The sequence below is a fragment of the Salmo salar genome, chromosome 14, assembly GCF_965601325.2.
Source record: "Salmo salar chromosome 14, fSalSal1, whole genome shotgun sequence".
Lineage (NCBI taxonomy): Eukaryota > Metazoa > Chordata > Actinopteri > Salmoniformes > Salmonidae > Salmo > Salmo salar.
The window spans coordinates 66,912,627-66,932,747 of NC_138304.1; the positions used below are offsets into that span (position 1 = coordinate 66,912,627).

The following is a 20,121-nucleotide window of genomic DNA, read 5'->3' on the forward strand; positions in this document are numbered from 1 at the left end:
GCAATACACGACTATAATACTAAAGATACTCTAAATAAGATTTCTCTATACGCAGATGACATTCTCCTCTATGTAACAGAACCCCAATCTAGTATTCCAGTTATTCTTCATTTGATTAATTTGTTTGGTACCTTCTCGGGATACAGAATAAATTGGAACGAGCGAATAAATGCCCATACGGTTGCAAAACACCTCTTGGTTAGTTATCTTCTGAAAAATGTACCTACCTAGGAATTGTAATTACCAAACAATACTCCTCACTATTAAAAGAGAATATCCCCTCTCTGATACCAAAACTCAAGGCAAACATCATTTTGGAGAACTCTCCCAATTTCTCTGCTCAGAAGAATTAATGCCATTAAAATGGTCTTCCTCCCACAACTGCTCTACCTATTCCAGAACATCCCAGTATCCATACCTAAGTCACTTCATAAACAACTGGACTCAATTATCAATCCATTCATCTGAGATTATAAAACACACATGATAGGTAAAAAACACCTCTGTAAGTCCAAGATGAAAGGAGGATTGTCTCTCCCATATTTCATATTTTACTATTGGGCCGCTAACCTCCACGCTGTTACGTTTTTGCTGGATGATGCACTTCCGTCATCCAGCTGGCTTAGTATGGAGCGTGAGGAGTGTCACCCCTTCTCTATTGGTGCTGTGATTTTGTCACCTGTCAATATGGAGATGTCACTTTATCGTAACAATCCTATTATACATAGCACAGTCCGTATCTGGAAGCAAATTAAAGTCTACTTTGACCTTAGACCAATATCATTCATGCTCCCTGTTGCCAGGAATCCCTGCTTTGTCCCCTCTAACCTTGATAACACCTTTGAGCGATGGGGAGAGCTAGGGATCAATACCATAGAGGATCTATATATAGAAGGGACCTTTGCCTCCTTTGAGTTGCTGAGGGAAACTTATAATCTTCCCAGAATAAATTTTTTCAGATACCTACAGATTAGAGACTATGAAAATACCTTCCGACATTTGGGAACGCTAAACCTTCCATGTTTGACGGATGCATAAAAAGATGCCCCACCTCAGACAAACTGATATCTTGTCTATATGATGCTTTTCAATCTGTTAGCACACCTTCTACAGACACCATTAAGGTAAAATGGGAGGAAGAACTAGGGACTGCCATTTCTGTGGCAGACTGGGAAGATAGCTTGGAGTATATCCACACCAGCTCCATTAACTTCAGACATCGTCTCATACAATTCAAGGTATTACACAGATTACACTACTCCAAACTTAAGGTGCATAGGATATTTCCTGATTATATCCCCTATGTGTGATAAATGTCATGTTGCGCAGGGTACACTATTCCACTGCTTTGCCCTATGCTCTAACTTGTATGGTTATTGGTGTGGAATTTTTAAGATCCTCTCTCAAGTTCTGGAGACTTGACCCAGACACGCTTCTGATAATCCTGGGAGTGTCTGATTCCCTAAACGGATTAACCAACCCCAAAAACAACTCGTCTCTTACAGACTAATTTTGGCAAAAAAATGTATCTTATTAGTAGAGAGAATGATTTTTTTCAGCTTTTATTTCTTTCATCACATTCCCACTGGGTCAGAAGTTTACATACACTCAATTAGTATTTGGTAGCATTGCCTTTAAATTGTTTAACTTGGGTCAAACGTTTTGGGTAGCCTTCCACAAGCTTCCCACAATAAATTGGGTGAATTTTGTCCCATTCCTCCTGACAGAGCTGGTGTAACTGAGTCAGGTTTGTAGGCCTCCTTGTTCGCTCACGCTTTTTCAGTTCTGCTCACAAATTTTCTATAGGATTGAGGTCAGGGCTTTGTGATGGCCACTCCAATACCTTGACTTTGTTGTCCTTAAGCCATTCTGCCACAACTTTGGAAGTATGCTTGGGGTCATTGTCCATTTGGAAGACTCATTTGCGACCAAGCTTTAACTTCCTGACTGATGTCTTGAGATGTTGCATAATTTCCACATAATTTCCCTTCCTCATGATGACATCTATTTAGTGAAGTGTACCAGTCCCTCCTGCAGCAAAGCACCCCCACAACATGATGCTGCCACCCCCATGCTTCACGGTTGGGATGGTGTTCTTCGGCTTGCAAGCCTCCCCCTTTTTCCTACAAACATAATGATGGTCATTATGGCCAAACAGTTGTATTTTTGTTTCATCAGATCAGAGGACATTTCTCCAAAAAGTACGATCTTTGTCCCCATGTGCAGTTGCAAACCGTAGTCTGGCTTTTTTATGGCGGTTTTGGAGCAGTGGCTTCTTCCTTGCTGAGCGGCCTTTCAGGTTATGTTATCATGAACGTGGAACCTTCAGGCATTTGGAAATTGCTTCCAAGGAGGAACCAGACTTGTGGAGGTGTACAAATTTTTTCTGAGGTCTTGGCTTATTACAACATCTGCCCACTTTCTTTCTGCCTGTCCTTGTTCTGTATGTCATTTTGTATTATTTATTTTGTACCTACCTTGTGTGTGTTCAATAAAAAATATTTGAACGTAAAAACCATCAAGCGCTAGGATGAAACTGGCTCTCATGAGGACCACCACATGAAAGGAAGACCCAGAGTTACCTCTGCTGCAGAGGATAAGTTCATTAGAGTTACCAGCCTCCTATTGGCGTGGTCTAGCATGTATTTGCATATTTCCGTTAGGGAACGCCTACTATGTTAATCGTGTGTGCAATAACTCAATACGCCCTTGCACTCCCTCTAAATAATTTTTTGAAACTTTGGCAAAGAGTATAGTCTACATACTTAGTCCATTCTGTTTGTAATAGATTGTAGTTTTGGAAACAGAAAACTGTATTGACATCAAATTTTTCATTAATGAGAAAATTTGCAGAATGTCGGCCAAAATCCATCTCGCTCCATCTTCTCCCACTGCCGGCCACTAGGCTTCCTCTTGTCACCATATTTGGTAGTGAGTGGAAACACCAACTGGATGCTTCACATTTATATATCCGGTGAAAAATCTTGCTCATTGTTCCATCTGTGGTATCAACAAAGGTTTTCTACAAAACAACAACATTAGTGCATATAGCTTGGATTCTAGACCCTGAGCAATACGCACAGATATGCATTGTCAAACAACTGAGATTGAGATTTGAGTCTGTATGTTGGCCGCAGCCTCTCTATGTTAGTGATGACTGTTTAACAGTCTGATGGCCTTGAGATAGAAGCTTTTTTTCAGTCTCGGTCCCAGCTTTGATGCACCTGTACTGACCTCACCTTCTGGATGATAGCGGGGTGAACAGGCAGTGGCTCAGGTGGTTGTTGTCCTTCATGATCTTTTTGGCCTTGCTGTGACATCGGGTGCTGTAGGTGTCCTGGAGGGCAGGTAGCTTGCCCCTGGTGATGCGTTGTGCAGACTGCACTACCCTCTGGAGAGCCTTGCGGTTGAGGGCGGTGCAGTTGCCGTACCAGGCGGTGATACAGCCCGACAGGATGCTCTCGATTGTGCATCTTTAAAAGTTTGAGTGTTTTAGGTGACAAGCCAAATTTCTTCAGCCTCCTGAGGTTGAAGAGGCACTGTTGCGTCTTCTCCACGGTGTCTGTGTGGGTGGACCATTTCAGTTTGTCCGTGATGTGTATGCCAAGGAACTTTAAAAAATGTTACACCTTCTCCACTACTGTTCTGTCGATGTGGATGGGGGGGTGCTCCCTTTGCTGTTTCCTGAAGTCCACGATCATCTCCTTTGTTTTGTTGAGAGAGGTTATTTTCCTGACACCACACTCCGAGGGCCCAGTCCCTCCTTGTAGGCCGTCTCGTCATTGTTGGTAATCAAGCCTACCACTATTGTGTCGTCTGCAAACTTGATGATTGAGTTAGAGGCGTGCATGGCCACGCAGACATGGGTGAGTAGGGAGTACAGGAGAGGGCTGAGAACGCACCCTTGTGGGGCCTCAGTGTTGAGGATCAGCGGAGTGGAGATGTTGTTTCCTGCCTTCACCACCTGGGGGCGGCCCATCAGAAAGTCCAGGATCCAGTTGTACAGGGCGGGGTCGAGACCCAGGGTCTCAAGCTTAATGATGAGTTTGGAGGGTACTATGGTGTTGAATGCTGAGCTGTAATCAATTAACAGCATAGGTATTCCTCTTGTCCAGATGGGATAGGGCAGTGTGCAGTGTGATGGCGATTGTATCATCTGTGGACCTATTGGGGCGGTAAGCAAATTTGAGTGGGTCTAGGGTATCAGGTAGGGTGGAGGTGATATGATCCTTGACTAGTCTGTCAAAGCATTTCATGATGACAGAAGTGAGCACTACGGGATGATAGTCATTTAGTTCAGTTACCTTAGCTTTCTTGGGAACAGGAATAATGGTGGCCATCTTGAAGCATGTGGGGACAACAGACAGGGATAGGGATTGATTGAATATGTCTAAACACACCAGCCGCTGGTCTGCGCATGCTCTGAAGACGCGGCTAGGGATGCCATATGGGCCGGCAGCCTTGCGAGGGTTAACATGTTTAAATGTTTTACTCACGTTGGCCACGGAGAAGGAGAGCCCACAGGCTTTGGTAGCGGGTCGTGTCAGTGGCACTGTATTGTCCTCAAAGCGAGCAAAGAAGTTGTTAAATTTGTCTGGGAGCAAGGTTTCAATGTTCGCGACAGGGCTGGTTTTCTTTTTGCAATCCGTGACTGTCTGTAGACTCTGCCACATACGTCTCGTGTTTGAGCCGTTGAATTGCGACTCTACTTTGTCTCTATACTGACGCTTTGCTTGTTTGGTTGTCTTGCAGAGGGAATAACTACACTGTTTGTATTCGGTCATGTTTCTAGTCTCCTTGCCATGATTAAAAGCGGTGGTTCGCGCTTTCAGTTTTGCACGAATGCTGCCATCAATCCATGGTTTCTGGTTAGAGAATGTTTTAATAATCACAGGGGGTATAACATCTCCGATGCACTTGCTAATAAACTCACTGAGTCAGCGTATACGTCAATGTTGTTGTCTGAGGCTAACATATCCCAATCCATGTGATGGAAGCAATTTTGAAGCGTGGAATCCGATTGGTCAGACCAGCTTTGGATAGACCTGAGCACGGGCATTTCTTGTTTTAGTTTCTGTCTATAGGCGAGGAGCAACAAAATGGAGTCTGCCGAAGGGAGGGAGTGGAAGGGCCTTGTATGTGTCACGGAAGTTAGAGTAGCAATGGTCGAGAACACTACCAGATCTTGTCGCGCATTCGATATGCTGGTAAATTTTAGGTAGCCTTGTTTTCAGATTAGCTTTGTTGAAATCCCAAGATACAATAAATGCAGCCTCAGGATATATGGTTTCCAGTTTACATAGAGTCCAGTGAAGTTCTTTCAGGGCCGACAAGGTATCTGCTTGGGGGGGTGACTATAATCGAAGAGAATTCTCTTGGGAGATAATGCGGTTTGGCATTTGATTGTAAGGAATTCTAGGTCAGGTGAACAAAAGGACTTGAGTTCCTGTATGTTATGATTGCACCATGAGTCGTTAATCATAATGCATACACCCCCGCCCTTCATACCAGAGAGATGTTTGTTTCTGTCGGCGCAATGCATGAAGAACCCAGGTGGCTGTACCGACTCTGACAACATATCCCGAGTGAGCCATGTTTCCGTGAAACAGAGAATGTTACAATCTCTAATGTCTGCCTCTCCTGCCGTGACGATGTTTTGTGTCGGCCTCTGGGATTAGATCCCATGTCCAGGGTGGTCCGAACAAAGGATCCGCTTCGGGAAAGTTGTATTACTGGTCGTAATGTTGCTAAGATGACGTCGCATTTATATCCAATAGTTCTTCCCGGCTGTATGTAATAACACTTGAGATTTTCTGGGCTAACAATGTAATAAATACATAAAAAAAATAATTACTGCATAGTTTCCTAAGGACCTGAAGCGAGGCGACCATCAAAAGTATTGGGATAGTCAAAATGTTTGGTTGTTGTTTTGGTTCTGTACTCCACTTCGGATTTGAAATTATGTATGAGGTTAAAGTGCAGACTGTCAGCTTAATTTAAGGATATTTTCATACATGTCGGGTCAACCGTTTAGAAAGTACATCACTTTTTGTACATAGTCCCCCCCATTTTAGTGGACCACAATTATTGCGACAAATTCACGTGTTTTAAAGTAGTCAAAAGTATTTTAGTATTTTGTCCCATATTCCTAGCACGCAAAGATGAATGCACTTTGTTCTCTCTTTACTCTGCCTCTTTGTGCAGGCTGCTTCCTCCTTTATCCCAAGCACTCCCTGGCTTAACAAGCAGCCTCTCCTCGTTGGGGCAGAAAGTCCATATAAGGCTCGGGGGTGGAGCCAGCAGGCTGCAAGATATCTCACTTCAATAACCACTCCCCTCACCTCTCCCTGCCGTCTGCCACAGTGCCCAATAGAAATGATTGTTAAATAATGTATTATGTCATTTTGGAGTCACTTATTGTTCAGTTCAGCCTTTACAAGAAGCAGACCTTGGGTGGTTGAAAAGGCACTGTGGTATGCTGGGTATTTGATCACATCAATGAAGACTGACGCAAAAAAAACATGCTGCCCATCAGATTACTTTCAAGGAATACCTGGAGGTCCCACCCCACCATCCAGCATCCAGTCCAAATCTCTACCGGCATCAGTCCTCTGCTCCTGTATGGGCTACTCCACCATCAGCTTGGCTCCTGTCTGTGGCCTTGACACCTGTGTCCGGCTGGACCTCTGTCCGTGCCCTCGACACCCGTTCCCGGCTGGGTCTCTGTCTGTGATCTCTACACCTGTGCCCGGCTGAGCCTCTGTCCGTGCCTTCGACTCCCATGCCCGGCACCTCCACACCTGTGCCCGGCTGGGCCTCTGTCTTTGAACTCCACACCTATGCTCGGCTGTCTGTCAGTCATCCCCGTCCTCTGCTCCTTACGCCTGGCCTTTCTGATGGTGCAAGCGATCAGTTGCTCTCCATTTTCAGTTAATTATATATAATTGTAATCATTTGTGTTCAATTGTTGGTCCCTCTGTGGTGTTTATTTAACTGTATATACCGCATCATACTCAAAAGTATTCTCCCCTTCCTCTTAATTCACACTGGGCACAAAAGCGTTTAGCTGAATTGTGCAGTCGGGCATGAGACTTAATCTCAGGGTCGTTGATTCGAGCCCCACGATGGGCGATACATTTTTGTTGATCTAATACAGTTTAACCATCCAATAACAAAGACTGGTTTAATAATTATAATTATAGACCTAAACAAATTTAGCTGAAAAAGGCCCGGTTTCCCAAAACCATCGTAGTTGTGATGAATTTAGCCTGAAGATGCTTTTGGGAAACCGGGCCCAGACTAGTGCCCAGGCTAACAATGTCACTTCAACAATGGGAATTCATCGTTATACTTTACTCCAAGAATTTGCTGTTTTCTTGCACTGATAATCAGTACTTAACCTACCACACCATGTCCTTATCATATCCCTCTCTCCATATTTCTACACTTTATACACAGTGCCTTCAGAAAGTATTCAGACCCCTTGACTTTTTCAAAATGTTGTTACGTTACAGCCTTATTCTAAAACGGATCGTCTTTTTTTCCCTCATCAGTCTACACACAATACCCTTTACTCAGTACTTTGTTGAAGCACCTTTGGCAGTGATTACAGCCTTGAGTCTTCTTGGTTATGATGCTACAAGCTTGGCACACCTGTATTTGGGGAGTTTCTCACATTCTTCTCTGCAGATCCTCTCAAGCTCTGTCAGGTTGGATGGAGAGTGTCGCTGCACAGCTATTTTCAGGTCTCTCCAGAAAATGTTCGATCGGGTTCAAGTCCGGGCTCTGGCTGGGCCACCCAAGGACATTCAGAGACTTGTCCCGAAGCCACTCCTGTGTTGTCTTGGCTGTGTGCTTAGGGTCGTTGTCCTGTTGGAAGTTGAACCTTCGCCCCCAGTCTGAGGTCCTGAGTGCTCTGGAGAAGGTTATCAAGGATCTCTCTGTACTTAATGTAACAAAATGTGGGGAAAAGGAAGGGGTCTGAATACTTTCCGAATGTAGATTATGTACCATGGTCTGTAGCCTTGCGGGACAGCTCTGTTCTCAAGTCTGTGGTTGTGGATCTAGGGCTTCTGGCTCTTTTAACTGTCCAGCACAACCTATTGGCCTGGGCTATTGTCAAGCAGGCCTGTCAGTCTGTCCTGGGGGTACTGAACCTGGCCATGTACTGCTCCACCGCTCCTCTGGCTCTCCAGGTAACAGACACACACACTTATAAAATCTTATAGTCTTCAAAAATGGGCAATTATGAGAGACAATTTTACATTTGAACACCCCTTTTGCTGTCCTAATTCACTGTCTTGTGTTGTCCGTGTTCTAGATATTGATGCATTACGGGCAGCCTGTGACGGAGGCTCCCTGTCTGGGGTCAATAAATAATGACCCATGGAATACCTGGTTTACCCTGCTCTGTTTCACCCTGCACTTCCTCTGCTGGTCCATCATCTGCAGTATACCGCTGATCTTTGACTATCCTGAACTACTGGGCATTGTTAGGGAAGGTTCCTTGTTCCCTGACTTGTCTCTTATCTATTTACTCCCCTGCAGGGGTCTGTGTCTATGTATCCCTTTTAGCCTTGAGGTGCTTTCTCACAGACACCCTGTTTTGACTGCAATGGCTCACACATCTGCTCAGACCGTTTCTTATAAGAGGCAGAAACTAGAAAAGAGCTGTGGAACAATGTTAAACCTTATAATGCATATATTGCTAATCTGTGGTCCAGGACCCTATAAATGTAGTGGGGGAGGGTCTTATAGCCCTTCCCCTTCTATTATACAACATAAGCATAATAAATTATTATAATACATCAATAATTTGGTGCAGCTCCTATCATGACCCCAAGGTGACCCCCATCAGCATCAAGCAGGTAAAGAAAACCCATGCAGATGTAACAGAGTGAGATCACAGTCACATGTGCTTGCGATCAGAGGACCACACATTTGAGGCCAGTAAGGGGACAGTGGAGGAAGTGATACTGTTCACAATGACACTGGTTACACCAAAGCATTTTCATGCATAACATTTTATCATTGTCCCTCTCCCACGCTCTTATAAAATTCCAAATACTACTATAATTAGGCATACAATGTATCTCTCTTTGATGTGATGCCAAAGCTGGAATTACCCTAATGAAATGATTCATTCGTCAGCAATATAATGATTGCGAATATCCTTCTAATGAAATATAACTGTTTAATATCTGCTATAAGTTATTTTCCCCTTTCTCCTGTCTCCCGCTATCCTCTCTCTTACATCCCTCCATCTCCTCAGGTTTATTATGAGTGCCTTGGTATGGGAGACCTTCTGGCTCAGTGTCTCTTCGTCCACCTGGGTCACCTGTGGCTCCTCCCTGCCCCTGAACAGGCTGCTGCTGGCGGGGAGTCTGTCGGCCAACCTGGCCCTGGCTCACTCCCTAGATCCGCAGGACAGTGCCTACTTCAGTTTCCAGCTGCACAGAAAACTGCGGTTATTCTCTCTGCCACACGGGGGCGCTGCTCAGGACAATAACAACCACAAGCAAGAGTGAATTAAAGTCATGGCTTGTTGGTCAAAGCATATGAGGAAATGAATGTGGTTTTTGTCTAAACGCAGGCTTAGGAGATATTATATGTTTTGTACTGTGAGATCATTTATCAGCTAATGTCACCTTTTGTGAATTGTTTAAGCCTTTATGTACTCAAGACAAGCATAAAAAGCACATGAAGCCTAAATTCCAATTACAAATGTTCCTCATTGAAAAGCATTGGAAGAGTTTGAATTTCATTGTACTTCCTGATTTGACTGGAATTTCAATAGCATTGACCCCAACCCTGATTATCTCATAGAACAAAACGTATACGATCTCCTAGGCCTGTGTTACCCTGGCCCTATTTTCGACGTTTATCCCAAAACCCCATTCTTTCCCCATTATTTACCCCATAGGAATGCTGAACGAACAAGAGGTAACTCAAGTCCGGTTTTTAGGACTACAAGCTGGCGAACTCTATTACTACACATACATTAATGGGGTTGGATGGGAAGTTTCTGTGTCTGCATACAGCAATTGACTAAAGTAGATATTGCAGTTGTTTGTGAACTTCACTTGGTAGGGGTAACACTGTGTTGATTTTAGAAAATGATCAGATTCAGAACATCTGTAAATATAGCTTTTAACATCAATGTATTTGCGAGTGTAATTACACATTTTTTTTTTTTACATTTATTTATCCAAGAGTATATTTTATATCGCCTATGAACATAATGTGACATTTTACATTCCACCAACAAGTGCCAACTGCTGTTCCACACGGTATTTGTGTGTGCGAATTTGATTGTCAGTGCTGCATTCTGCTGTTGTCTTTCGTTTTGTTGTTTTTGTCCAATTCTTTTGCTATGTGTCCCCCCCCCCCCCCCCCCCCCCCCCCCACACACACATTCTGTCACATTTTGAATGTATTTGTCTTATCCTTTTCTCTCCATCATCCTTGTTTTATTGCGCCGTGCCCTTGATATATCCTTTGTGTTGCAGTAATTGCTGCAGTAAACCAATGTAAGAGGACTTGAATAGCTGAATTCATTCCAGGGGATTCATTGTATTGTGTACATGGATGATCGAAAGGATAAGTTATTCATTGTTTCGTTATTTTATATAGATTGAATTGCAATAACAAAACAAACACGGATACATTTAAGATCTTGCACTGGAACAAATGATAAGCAACTACAACAAAATGTCAATAAATGCAAGCAGTAATACATTTCAAATCAAATCAAATGTCATTTGTCACATGCGCCGAATACAACAGGTGTAGACCTTACAGTGAAATGCTTACTTACAATCCCTTAACAAACAATGCAGTTAAGAAAAATCCCCCCCAAAATAAGAAATAAAGTAACAAATAATTAAAATCCAGCAGTAACATAACTATAGCGAGGCAATATACAGTGGGTACCGGTACAGAGTCAATGTGCGGGGGCGTTGTACATTTACTTTTTTGTGTTAATTTAACTTTAATTTAGGCTCTTACCATTGATGTAGTCTAGGCTATTCTCTTATGCATGATTCCTCAACTGTCTGATCTGGGCTAACTACTGTAGCTGAGCCTGCAGATTAGGTTACATAACAGACTGATTGATTTCCTGAGCATGTATCCTAGTGTACGCCACTTTGATGTTATCCAGAATTTATGATTAATTCCACCCGGGACGACGTGTTGAAGCTTTTCACATCACATCGGGTAACTCTCATCACCTCAACCCTGACTGTCAGCATCACGGTCTGACTGCGGTGATCCCCTTCTCTCCTTATTTCCTCTCTCTCTCTCTCTCTCTCTCTCTCTCTCTCTCTCTCTCTCTCTCTCTCTTCCAATTAGTGGGACGTAGGGATGAGGGGTGGGTGACCGGCAGACGGGAGTCTTCTTTAAACGCCTTTTCTTAGGTCGGCCAATATGGTGTGTGCCACTTACTCCTCTGACGGAATTTAATGTAATTAGCGGATTACAGTTGTCGGACAGCACTGCAGCCGGGGAATATTTACTACCAATGGAGGTGTTTTAAGTGTATATGCTCTGATTCACTCCGATGTCATCTTTAAATAGCGGAGCTATATAAACATTATTAATCCTGACTTTTTGACATCGATTAATCAACAACATCGGAAGCTACCGAACCGAAGCTTTAGATACAGAATAATCTTCGAGGTAGTACCTCGAGCGCATTACGCACGACCGGAGGTACACAGTCGCTCTTCATTCAGAAGATGAAAACTCTCAAACCGACACAGAGGGGGATATAAAGCATTACTGCGGAATACCAAGGATTTGGTAAGTTTGGAGGACGATTTTTTAACATCCTTTGCACCCAGCTTAAAACAAGGAGTGCGAAATTGTGGGGAACGTTTGGAGTGCAAACGTGCATAGTGTGCATGTTAAAAAACTGTTAAGGATCTGACCTTTTTTTTCAATTTTCGCCTAAAATGACATACCCAAATCTAACTGCCTGTAACTCAGGACCTGAAGCAAGGATATGCATATTCTTGAAATCATTTGAAATGAAACACTTTGAAGTTTGTGGAAATGTGAAATGAATGTAGGAGAATATAACATATTAGGTCTGGTAAAATATAATACAAAGAAAAAACATGATTGTTTTTTGTGCCATCATCTTTGAAATGCAAGAGAAAGGCCATAATGTATTATTCCAGCCCAGGCTCAATTTAGACTTTGCACACGAGACGGCAGCAGTGTATGTTACACGTTTTAGACTGATCCAATGAACCATTGCATATCGGTTCAAATGTTGTATCAAGACTGCTCAAATGTGCATGTTATTATTTCACTGTAATAGCTACTGTAAATTGGACAGTGCAGTTAGATTAACAATAATTTAAACTCTAGCATTTTAACCCCATTCCTGAAAGCTAAGACTCTCTGGAACATGGACATGCCTTCTGTTTTCCTTTATGATCAATTTGGCCCACATAATAATATAGTTGAATAGCCCTGTCATGGCCCTTCTAAGGACAGCCGTTCCATTCCCTGTTTAATTAAATGATTCAATTTGTGCAAAATTATGGAATTCACATACAATTTCTGTTGGCACTGAATATCTCTCCATAATAACTATGCGTCGATGGTATGTTAACTTTTTATGATTAGGGAAAGTAACCATGAGGGGAGGATGAAGCCTGTGTAAAATGTAAACCAGTAAATAGGCTATGTGGTTGAGTTACATAGCCTCTATACATGATGTCATAGAAATATACAAAGTAGACCTGTTAGTAAGCTATATTTCAATACAAATATCTATTCGGATTTGAAAGCAAAGTGAGTCACAAGGAATATGCTATACAAATTAAATCACAACATATGGTTATTATATTTTTTATGAACATCTTGCTGTGTCCTTTTTGACAGACCTGTTTCCAGAGCATCAAACGAGAGGAAGATTAGGAATCTTGCCAAAAGCAAAAGCTCTTCTCTGTTATGGCTGTCTCCTCTTTACCGGAATGGAAACAACTCCTGCTGGAGCGAAAGAGGAGGGAGGAGGAGGAGCGAGAGAAGAGGGAAAAAGAGGAGGAGGCCAAACTCGCCAGCATGCCTGTTTGGAAGCGAGGGATCATCCAGAGGAGAAGAATGAAACAGGAGAGTTTCGGGGACAAGGAAAGAGAGGGCCCCCTCCAAGTCAAGGAGGGCAGGTCCCCTTCTGATGCTGTGAGTGACCCAGACAGCGCTACACTGGTGCAGCTGGGAAGTGAATCACCACTCAGACCAGATGTCACAGGGCCTTGGCTGGATGAAGAGTCTAAACCGCAGAGTCGGGTGTTAAGGGAGACCATCACCCCTGTCCAACAAAATCCATTCATTCGCACGCATGGCGGATTGAGAAGGGGAAGAGAAGAAGAGAGGGCTGGGGAGATGGGCCACGAGAAAGGGAATGAGCAGGAAATAGAAGTAGGGAGAGAGAGGGAAAAAGAGAAGGAAAGAGGCCATGTCAAAGGTCATGATGGGGAGTCTGGGAGGGGAAGAGATACAGAATTAAAACTACAGCGATACAGGGAACGAAGTGGGGGCAAAGAAAGGGACAGAAGTGCCGGAAGAGAGACGAGCCGGGATACTGTGAGAGACAGGGAAAGGGAATGCCTGAGAGGGAGAAAGGAGGAGGAGAGGGAGGAGGGAGACTCAGATCCTCCAAGCCCCAAGTACCCCCATCCACTCGTCCCAGGCCTTCGTACCATCAGAGCAGACAACATCATCATTATTGAACAGGACAGAAAGGGAAGTGATGAAAGGAGGGGCAGAAGGAGAGAGTGGGAGAGGGAGGTGATGGAAGAGGAGCAGGAAAATAAAGATGTAAAGATGGACCTCAAGGAGTTTATATCTGGTGGAGGGAGTGTCACGGAGATCCGAGCATCAGAGGTATTGATCATTAAACCCTTAGCTGGCACTGAGGACTGCAGGAGTGGAGGCCTAAAAGCGACAGGCAGGGAAGGAGATGGCAAAGAGAAGGGAGAGAGAGAAGCAAAGTGCAATAAAGATGGAAGAAAGGACTGTGAGAGGGGGCTGGAGAGAGATGTGGCATGGTTGATGATGAAAGATAAAGAGAGGGAGAACTTGAGGGAGAAAGACCGACCACGAACACAAGCAGCTTCAGAACAAGAGGATAGGAGATGTGGTGACACAGATGAAAGAATCCACAATGAGAGAAGAGTTAGGGTGAGTGAGCTGCTGAGTAAATTTGGGGAACATACAAAGAAATTCAGGGAACATCCAAAGCCCCCGTCCCGGTCTAAAAGCTCAGATTGTTTCAGCCGGCCTGGTAGGGACAGAGAACATTTTGGTCTGGACGAGGACGATGATGGAGACAGGAGAGGGGAGGAGAAACGTGCAGGATTCAGGGGTGTGAACAAGCGGTCATTCAGCTTCTCTGACCAGGTGATAAGCACAAAGGAGAATGGCATGCAGGATGAGGGGAACCATGATAGGAAGGTGGTGGAGAGGACATGTTCAGACAGGAGGGTGGCACCTAGGGGAGATGTAGTGGGGGGGGAATGGTCAGAGAGGGGAGGCAAGCAGGGGGGCTGGACCCGGCTTTCAGATAAAGAGCGGGTGGGGAAGCATAGAGAGGGATTCATAAAAACAGACAGGGAGGAAGAGGGGCAGCCTGAGAGACAGCCTGCTTTGGAAAGTAACACAGAGAAAGAGACTGACCATGGGGTCGAGATTGTATCAGGAGTGGAATTAGAATATAGTAACAAGGGGACAGAGGAACTAACACAGAATATGTATGAGGAGGCAGGGTTTACAAGGGCCGCAGTTAAAAACACAGAGGCATCATTTGCGCGAAGAGTGCCTATCAAACACGATGGGCGAGAGAGAGCAGTGGAAAGAGAGGTAAAGCAAATGACAGAAGAAAGAGAGAGAGGGATGGAGAGGGCGAGGAGCACAGAGAGAGAGGTGGTGGTTGGAAGACAGGCAGAACCTCTAGTGAGGGACAGAAGGGGGTCAGACTTTAGAAGAGGATCAGACGCAAGGGATGTCAAGAGGATGTCAGAAGTAAGGGACTGCATAATGTCAGTTGAAACAACTCAGCAAAACTGTGTGATCACCCTCTCTGTAGACAGAGCCAGTCCTCCTCAGTCTGTCGAAAGCCATTACAGACATGTCTCAGCATTTACAGAGTGTTCACCGACCTTGCTCAGCGCTGTGGCGCATAGAGGAACAGATTGGCATAGTAGTCAAGGAGTGCCGGGGCACCATTCAACCCAGTCAGCACTATCACAGCACACAGGGGATCTTATCAATAAGATAGGGAGAGTCGGAGAGACAGCCAATGAACTTGACAATTACAAAAGGACCCAAACATTAACTCAGGATAGCAAATGTGTGATGAGGGAGGACACAAAGAATGTGAGAGGGAGCAAAGCTTACAGGGTGCCAAGTGAGGTAAGCAAGGAGAGCGCACACTCACCTGGCACACACGTGCACAGTCATGTCTACCCCGAAATGTCCGTTCAGGAAGTGACCCCTAAGTCTCCCAAGTCTCCAAAGCACGTTTCCTCAGTTGGAATCCCTCCAACACCACTTGAGATGCACATACCCAGGACAGTGTTCTACGGTGTGGGGGAGGCATTAGAGAACAAAAGGCCAAGCCTCCAAAGCGAAGACGACCAGAGCTGCGAAGGAGAGGGAGGGAAAGGTGTGGAGAGGAGGGATAGTTGGAGGATCGGCAAGCCTTTGTCTCGTATCGAATCCCTGCGAGAGAAAATCCGGCAGAGGGAGAAGGAGAGGCTGAGGAACATGGACGGAGCGGAAGCAACGGGGGATGATGGAGATGCGACTGAGGGAATGAAAAAGGCTGGGGCTAGAAGGGTAAGAAGAGCTTCAAGTTCAGATAGGTGTGATGAAGGAGAGAGGGGGAACGAAATGGGGCGAGAGAGACAGAGACAGGAAGGCTCTGCATCGCAGACAACATCCACTCAGTTTTACGTCACACAGGAAGTGAGCGTGTTGAAAGCCGACCCTGAGCTTCCTGTTCCTCTCTCATTCTCGCAATCTGTCAAAGGAGAGGAAGAAACCGATCACACGATCGAGAGAGAGGAAGATCCAATAAAACATGTAGTAGATGAGTTACGGTGTGACAAGGGTCGGCAGAGAAAACAGGACAGCAGAGGCAGAGGAGGAGAAGTAGGAGAGGATAAACTCTCGGAGGAAGAGGACAGGTTGCATTATCTGTCTCCTTCACGCTCTCCTTCACCCTCAGACTCTTTCTCCCCCTCTCTTGCTGAGATGAGCCGGATCTATAGCTTGAAAACAGTGGGGCCCAGGACGGCGGTGTGCATGAGTGAGAGGACCGTGGATAGGCCCATCCCTTCACACACACCCAAGGTACAGTCCCAGATATCAGCAGAACAACAGGAGCCAAGCAGTCTGGAGAGATCAGTTGGGAGGCTGGCACAGGGTGGTGGTGGGGCATCTGGGAATAAGGCCTCTTGTGAAGAGAATTCCGGACTTCAGATTATACAGCGTCAGGTGGAACAGCTTCAGTTGCGAGAACAACAGGAAGTACAGAGACAATCACACGACGACAACGCAGCACAGTCGACTTTTAGTAAAAACACGAATTTGAAAGCTAAAGAGTCTGAAGCTCAGCAAAGCACAAGGATATCACACAACCAGCCTAATAAGGAACCTCAACAGATGCATCCGAGGCAAAAGGACCAGCAAACACCCCTAAATCCCAGAAAATCTCGGTCTAATCCGCAACTGCACTCTGAAAGGCCTCCTCAACCCAATCAGCCCCGATCCATTACCATCAACTCCAGATCTCTCCTGACCCCCTCTACTGAGAACTCATTACACCCAGACCAGGGAGTCCCACCCACCACATCATCCTCCCCATGCTCACCCTCCCCACCCCAGTCCCCCTCCGTCTCTCCCTCCCCTTCCCCTTCTCCGACCCATTTCACCATCAGAACAGTCTCTGGAGGCCAGCAGGTCAAGAGGGGCACCACCATCACCATCACCCCCAGGAAGCCTGTTGGAGGGGCAGCCGTGGAATCGGTTTCAGTATCCTCAGGACCCCCGGTCAAGACGTCTACCAAGGCCCAGATGCCTGTCCTAACCGAGGTAGTAGAGAGAGGCAAGAAGAGATACCCCACTACGGAGGAGATCGAAGTGATCGGCGGATATCAGAACCTGGAAAAGTCTTGCCTGGTCAAGACTCCCAAAGGGACTCCCAAAGGGGTGAGTGTAGTGGGGTGATATGCCTGCAAATTGTATTGATGATGGTATCAAATCAAATTTATTTATAAATTACATCTTACTTCAGCTGATGTCACAAAGTGCTGTACAGAAACCCAGCCTAAAACCCCAAACAGCAAGCAATGCAGGTGTAGAAGCACAGAGGCTAAGAAAAACTCCCTAGAAAGGCCTCTTGTAGTGATGATCATGGATCCCCTCCCCTAAGGTTGGGTTTAATAAAGACCAACAAACAAAACAATATATTTTTTTTGCTGCAGAAAATGGCTTCAATAGACTGTCAATATGTTATGGGACAAGATTGATGATAGTGTTTGGAGTGCCAACTCGTACTGTGACTATCAGAAAACCTCTTCCCTGCCTGCCTCCATTTGAACCTCCAGTCCCCAGAATGCCCCCCCCCCCATCATTTAGAATCCCCTTTCGCTAGCATTAGAACATCCCGTTTGATTGCACTGAGTTAGAACACATCAACTGAGCTAAGCCTGTTAAAGCCTTATCAAGCACGACATCATGATTCTCAGGTGTAAAGTAGCCTACTGGTAGCGGTGGCTGTGGTCTCGTTTAGTAATAAACTAATTATAAACCCTGTATAAATCATTTGTTAGGGTAACTGTAATGTATAGTGTTACCAGTTCATTTCAAATGAGCCTTCATGTAACACTTGAGGGCAGAAAAAGTAGAGAGGAAACCACAATAACAGAGCCACCTCTCCTCCTCCCTATCTCTTTCTGTCTGTCTAACTGGAGGTTTTGCAGAGAGGAGCTATGTGGGTTGTGAATTAATCGTCACTTCTTTCTGTTTCATCTAGAAAGACAAGTTATCCTACAATAGATGAATTGCCCCCCCTCCCCTCTCCCCATTGCATCATCCTTTTGTGCAATGAAATGAAAACAGTTGGAGCAATAGCCTGTTAGAGAGAGGTTGCTTCCAAAATGGCTCCCTATCCCCTACGATGGCACCCTATCCCCCATGGGCCCTGGCCAAAAGTAGTGCACTACATAGGGAATAGGGCACCATTTCAGACACAGGCAGTCTTTTGGAGTACTTTAATTAGGACACCTCCATAACAAAGTGGCTCATCAGAGCAGAACTAAAGACCAGGCTGGCAGTCTCCCCACACGAATGGAGCTCTAGAATGGGAAGAAAGGGAAAGGTAAAGAGGGATACCTAGTCAGTTGTACAGCTGAATGTCTTCAACTGAAATGTGTCTTCCGCATTTAACCCAACCCCTCTGAATCAGAGAGGTGCAGGAGTCTGGTGTAATCTGTTTATATAGCGAGGTAGACAAGAATATGCATATTTAGAGCAATTACGGTATACAGTATACACTGAGTATACAAAACATTAAGGACACCTGCTCTTTCCATGACATAGACTGACCAGTTGAATCCAGGTGAAAGCTATGATTCCTTATTGAAGTCACTTGATAAATCCACTTCAATCAGTATAAATGAAAGGTAAGAGACAGGGTAAAGAACCATTTTTAAGCCTTGAGACAATTGAGACATGCCATTTAGAGTGGGAATGGGAAATACAAAATAGTTAAGTGTCTTTGAACAGGTTATGGTAGTAGGTACCAGGCGCACCGTTTTTTTGTCAAGAACTGCAATGCTGCTGGGTTTTTCACGCTCAACAGTTTCCCGTGTGTATCAAGAATGGTCCATCACCCAACGAAGTCCAGCCAACTTGACAGAACTGTGGGAAGCGTTGGATTCAACTTGGGCCAGCATCCCTGTGGAACGCTTTCGGCACCTTGTGGAGTCCATGCCACGTCAAATTGAGGCTGTTCTGAGGGCAAAAGGGGTGGTTCCTAATGTTTGGTATACTCCGTGTATATCTATTGTTAAATACTTAAACCTTTAAAACTTTACTCAGACAGCATGACTTTTAATATAAAACACTTTTCTATTGTATAGGCATTTAGCCTATCTGCCTCTTTTTTCATCTTGTTTTCTGTACATAATGCAAGATGCTACACAGATCCTTGGCCTGAGTCACACCATTGCATTGCAGGTTACTTCCTCTGACAGATCCTGTCTTTCAATGAGTCTGCCCTTGTTGCCTTTCCGACAAGTCTTCCTTTGTATTTTCCTGTTTCTGCTGAGTTTGTTTTGCTGCATTGGAATTTTGGCAAACACTTTTGACAACGTTGACCACTTGGCATATGACAGCAGCATTTGCCAATGTCATCCTGCCAAGTCTTGTTGGAAATCTAGGCTAAGGAATTATTGATTGACTTGTTAATTTAGCCATGGCACTAAAGTTGAGGAAGCTCTCACCATGTTTATTGTATAGTTTTCGCAACATCGACTATTGATACTGTCCTACTGTAACCACATTTCCAATTTAAAATTGTCATCAGGCCCAAATTTGGTGCGTTTGAGGAGGAACAGTCTCTCATTTGTCACTGAAACAGGAGGGTGGGGTTAAAGAGAAGTGGAGTGAGGGGAAACTCAACAACTTTGTGACTCCCTAGCTGAGACACTGCATGTCCGAGTCCCAAATGGCATCCTATTCCTTACATAGTGCACTACTTTTCACCAGCGCCCTATGGGCCCTGGTCAAAAGTAGTGCACTATACAGAAAAAAGGGTGAAATTTTGGACCCATCACTGGATATTTCCTCTTTCAGGCCTGCTCACTTCCTCTGAACGATAGAGACAGAGAAATAGCAAATATAGGGGGGTTAAATGTCTATTTCACCAGCCACATTGGCGGGTGGTCAGGGCTACATAGTGCGAGCATTTCACTCGCATTTGTGAATAAAAATAGTAAAGTATGATCACATTTATAGTAAAATAAGTACACTGAAAAAAATTAATAAACGCAACATGTAAAGTGTTGGTCCCATGTTTCATGAGCTGAAATAAAAGATCCCAGA

At 44.7% G+C, this 20,121-nt stretch overlaps 1 pseudogene; it reads left to right on the top strand.

Moving 5' to 3' along the window:
- The first annotated feature begins 3,862 nt into the window (after window positions 1-3,862).
- LOC106570148 (nurim-like) lies at window positions 3,863-9,527 on the top strand (annotated as a pseudogene).
- The last annotated feature ends 10,594 nt before the right edge of the window (window positions 9,528-20,121 follow it).